Source organism: Gavialis gangeticus, unplaced genomic scaffold, assembly GCF_001723915.1.
Source record: "Gavialis gangeticus isolate Ggan-Ray unplaced genomic scaffold, GavGan_comp1, whole genome shotgun sequence".
Lineage (NCBI taxonomy): Eukaryota > Metazoa > Chordata > Crocodylia > Gavialidae > Gavialis > Gavialis gangeticus.
Window position 1 is genome coordinate 28,864,237 of NW_017729022.1, and position 5,713 is coordinate 28,869,949.

Sequence of the window (5,713 nt, forward strand, 5' to 3'; positions counted from 1 at the left end):
AGAACAAGAAAAAAAATATAAAGGGGTACATGAGCTGAAAATAGGGTAGATTTTCCTGGATTCCACCCCACCAAGAAGCTGGTGATCGAGGCAAGTAGCTAAGAGAATGACGCAGCATTTATTTGAAGCTTTTAGTCCCCAGACTTCTGAGCTGCGATTTTTTTTTTTTTTTTTTTTTTTTTTTTTTTTTTTTTTTTTTTTTTTTTTTTTTTTTTTAAAGAATATTTTACTAGCCCATGGTAATAACATGCATTCATGGAAAAAGGTCATATACTAGTATAGGAAAGCCTCTACTCTTGGTCATTCTTTGCTGTGTCAAAGTCCCTGAATGCTGCTGGCAGGCTGTGGTCTGTCCAGCACAGACAGCAGCTGCTGCTGCAGCAGCACCACAGACTCACTGGGGAGTTACTCTTCTGGTGCCTGCTCTAAGTGAAGACCTAGGGCTGGTGTCCTACTCACCCACCCCAAATTACACCCCTGCACTGATTCTAAGCATTCCTCATTCATAGTACAAGATCAAGCTTTCAAATACACTTTGCACCTGATCACTTTCTCCTTGATAGTGTTCTTGTGTCCTTCGGTTGCAAAAAAATAAAAATCTATCCTTTCCTGGCAAGAAATATACTGAGTTTACACTTCTGAGTGTAAAAAAAAAAAAAAAAAAGTGGGGGGGGGGGGGGGGGGCTTTCAATCCAGAAGTCAAAAGGAATTCTGAGTTATCTAGGACTTGATGTTTTCTTTGGTCAGACTTGATTTAATTTCAACATACTAGCTGGACATGTGCTTGTGCAGTAGAACTGTTGAAAGGCCCAAATAAAGAGCAGAATGGGCTAAAGTCCTGAAAGGAAAGGCGAAGAGGTATTAGCAATCATGATTTAGTTCCCCGAAAAAAATAAGATTTAAAAAAAAAAGTGTTTGTATTCTATTCCCTCCTAGTTCTTATCTCTCAAGTTTTTATTTTTGGTTTGCTTATATAAGCAAACCAAAAATATATACATGTTTATATATAATTGTGTATATAATATTTATTATATAATATATTTATATATTAATATATATTATTAATAATATATATTCAATAATATATATAATATGTATGGAAGCCAATATTCTAGCATGTTCACCTAACCCACTGTTTAAGGAATCCAGAAAAACATGAAATGATAATAAATGATGCACAATATGCTGGCCCTCTAAAGGAAGAGAACTTTAAATGCAATTATGCACGTGTTGATACTTTCAAACACCCAAAGTATTTCAACTTTATTGTAGGAGAATAACTAAGTTCATGCTTTCCCTTTTGCCTGAAGTTCACAAACTACTTGGCAATAGTTTTGGCCTACTGGCACAGACCCAGCTTGCTTGTGATCACCTACCTGGGTAGTCAAAGACATTCTAGGTTTTAAAATATCACTCCATGTTGCTACTTGAGCACTTTTTATGAACCCTATTGAAACCATCTGAAGTTCTCTATTGTCAGTAATAGACAAGAGTATAAAGGCCCAGAATAAAATCCAAAACAATGCTAGTCTGACAGGAAGGGTAAGTATAAGCTGATAGATGACAACTGGACAGTACTAGGAAAGTTTTGCTCAAGTCATGTGTTTGTTCCTAGTACCAATGATATGTCTCGCACCTAAGAATATCAGTCAATGCTAAGGTCCCCATGATTATAAGTATAGATCACTGATTCTCAACCAGAGTGCAGTAGCACCCTAGACAGCCTTGTGATCTTTTGAAGGGTACCATGGAGTAACACGCAATGTTAAGAGGTTTGCAAACATGATTCACAAGTAAATCTAGAGATTTCAAATAGAAGTCCATAGTTATGATCTTTCCAAGTTCTTTACAACAGAAAAACTTTTCTTTTTTGTGGGCAAAAAGAGGGAAAAATAAAAGCTAGCATTTTTCCAAAGGGTGCCCCATGTCTATCCGGGGGTGCCTCAAGTCTATCCGGGGATAATTTGAGTTCTAATAAAAGTTGAGAACCACTGGTATAGATATTTTTGAATTGTATATGATTAATGAGCTATCTTGAGGCCTCTCTGGCTTGCCAGCAGTTTGTGAACAATAAGCAGTTAGCACAGATTTCCAAATATTTAAGTTATGGCAAGCTTGAATATATTTAACTTAGGAAAGAAAGTGTAGATATAGAGGAACTTCATACCAGAAGAAGTTGATCTTTTGTAAAGCAGCAATTAAACATCTTATTTACAGCAGGATCTTAAAAAAAATGCTTAAAATAGAGGAGCTTGACTACTTTTGTTAAGAAACTAAAACACGGTAGAAAGATGGTGTCCTCAGAAAAGGGGAATTACAAATAACTACATCCATATAAGTTTAATTTTAATTCATCTAAATATAGTTAATACTACAATAAGAGAGAGATTTGTACAGTCAGAGCATTCTGAAACTCCAATACCAGTCTATAACACTGGGTGGATCTCTAAAGTCATGAGTGTGAAAAAAGAGCATCAATTAAAGGTATACAGTTTTGGTGTGCAAACTGCATACCAGGCTCCACCCTGCTTGTCTTAATTTCTTCAACCTTGCTTTGCTTCACAAAAGAATGCCTGTGTCATTGTTTTACTCCTCATGATTAAAAGATTGAAAATAAACTTATTAGTAGAGAAAATACCCAACCAGGTAGGATAGCTGTCTCTTTTGTTTGGCTGTTTTAGTGTGGTTACAGCTATGAGACTCTGTCTCCCAGCACCTTAACTCATTTGGCTTTTGAGAATTTTACTTTATCTGGACCTTCCAAGAGTTTTGCTGAGTCTGTTTGAGCTGTGGAGAAATCTCCAAGGGAGGTAAGGAACACTCCTGTTTCTCAAATGTATTTATGTATTTTACTCCATATTATTAAACCTCCTTTACACAAGATTTGGTTTTCTAGCTATCTGCAACCTTCAGTAAAACTACAGTACAGGATTTTAAGTCTTCCCAGCTACCGTTTCTTATAAGCTTTGCCTAAAACTTGTTTTATTTAAAACAGGACAATATTTGAGTAAGACATCTGTAAAGGTTTTAATGATACAAAAAGTATTCATAACTTTACATATTGATAACATTGCATATTGATATGAATAACTAAGTTGTTATGTGCAGAATGTACTACTTCTATAAGTATGCTAATTTACATTAACATTGTAATGTATATACTTGTCCTATGCTATAAACCACAGTTGTTATTCTCTGATCAAATTTTATAGTGCAAAAACTTAAAGCCACAAAAGCTATATACAACCCAGGAATTGCCTCCTATTGATACCTTATAAGTTAGTGTTCTGATCTTAATCCCTTGGAGCTATGCAAGCATGGAATTTACTTGATCTACTTTCTGTGTATAAGCTATGTCCTACCTACCTTACTGACAAAAGTAAATTTACATTTGATAGCAACAGAGAGACAATATGACTCTGGAGTGCAAGCTGGATAATTTTATGGATGATATATTGACAGGCTTTTCACCTAAATTTAGACTGCAGAACCTCTTGCTGGAGATGACAGGCAAGGCAGATATGAGACCAACTTACAGAATACAGGTTACATCTATAACACTAATATTGCAAAAATTTTACTTTTAAAGTGAGCACAGTAGAAGTCAAGCTGCATTTTACTCCTCTCCTTTAGCTGATACTGCCACTTACGGAATGATTTTTTTCCCTCAACGGACTAGTGCATTTTCTATATCAATATTACTATAGCAGGATGCTGTATTAAATAAAGGTACATGCTGTACTGTACACAATATTAAAAGTTACAATCAGGCTAATAGAAGATGATAATATGGTAGCTGAGTGTTGGTAGACGATCAATTTTGGACCTGGCTCTAGACCAGAGTTATAACTATTAGAATTTGTGTCCTAAGCAGCAGAGATACCTGCTTGGGTTTGTGCACTGGGCCACCGGCATGACCTTGAGGCTTTACCCATCTGGAGTGGGGCAGAAGCAAGGCACTGCTTCAGAGGAACATGTTACCACAAGCAGACAGATCTAACTCTCCATGGCCCCACACATTAATTTGAAGTTGATTTTAAAAGCCATAGTACATGCCTCACTCAGTTTTAAAAGAAGAGTTGAAAATTTTCAGCTAGGAATGTATAACCATGGAAGAGATTTTTTTTTTAAAGCTATTTTTTTCCATATTTTGTGAGCGAGTCCTGTGCTTAATATGTGAACATCTGTTTCCAAAAGGAGCATGCAGGATTGGACCAGGAAGGGCTGGAAGACTTCATGTTTCTGCCCAGTTTATCAGATATTCAGACAGGAGCACACACTCTTCCACAGCCCTTCCTGGTCTGGCTCCACAGAAGGCCCAAAAACAGTTCCACGTGGCTGGGGCAGTGGCAACATCCCAGCTGAGAACCACTAAGGTAAGCTGGGGCAACAACAGTTGTTCTCAACCAGGGCACTGCCGAGCACAGAAAAGTTATAGAGGGATGCTCTGATATAAAAATGCTGAGAAACACCAAACCAAACTATGTAAGCAAGGACAGTACCCTCTCAAGTTGTCATCCAGTCTTCAGTTTTCATCTAATTTAATCAATATGAGGCTTTTTGCAGCAATTTTTATGTCTAGTTAGTCTAGTACTAGCTAAGTGTACATGGTGCACTAACCTTCTCGTGGTGCATGGCCCATTTGATGGTAGACTGTTTATTACAATAAAAACATTTTTTTTGGTATTCAAAATGATATGTCATATTTTTCTCAAGAAAAATATACAAAATTGCTCACTTTAGTAGTGAGTAGCAAAATGGTGAAAAGAAGAAAAAAGTCTGTTTAAGAGCTTCAGTCTCCGTTTACAAAAGAAACAATGTTCTCGGCCTTTTGATTCAGATCAAGCGTAGTCTATGCTTGCCTGGTAAGGGAAACACTGTGATCACAGAGGCAGTCTTTCTAGTTGCTCCTGGGGAAGACCACTCTCCTGGCACGGGGATAATATCTGCCAAGGTAATATATAGTAGACCAGACTTAGCTGCTGGAGTGGGAAGGTCTTGACCCACTTTATGGAAATAAGACAGTTGTCCCTGGCTTGCTCCTGGGGCCTTACTGCGGAGGGCAATCAAGACTTGAGGGCATCTGAGCTCCAAGCCTTCAGGCTTGGGCCTGCAAGTCAGATGCCTGACAAAGGTTCTGGGAACATCTGAAACCCCAGATGGGGATGCAGGATATTTGCTGGTAGTAGGGCCACTTATGGTTCTGGACTCTTGGATTTGGAATTTGTTTTGGCTAATTTGACCTGGAATACATAAAATGTTAAAAAAAAATGAAAATTTTATCTTCTTAGTAACAAGTAGTCATTGAGGACATTAAGTCCCTTTTTAGCTTGACAATGTTAATTAAGACTTCTGAAACAGTACTTAGCATGCCAGAGTCCCTAAAGTAGGTATTCAATTGGTACAAAACAGCATTTCGTCACTGATTCAGTAGAGCAGTTTACAGCAGTTGATCTGTCCCTTTTCATTTTATTATAGTAATTTATTCCCTTAATTTATGTGGATGTCCTTGGTTACACAAAACTGCATTCTAGACACTCTGAAGGACAAACATGGTTAGAGGAACTGACTGCAGCTAGGGCACTTGAAACCATGTTGGGGAGAAGCAATTGCAGAAGAGATGGTCTGGCTGGTTCATCAATGAGTGATGTGTTTGTTGCTTACACTAGCAGACTTGCAATGCTGTCAGCTGACTGTTGTAGGAATCCAAGGA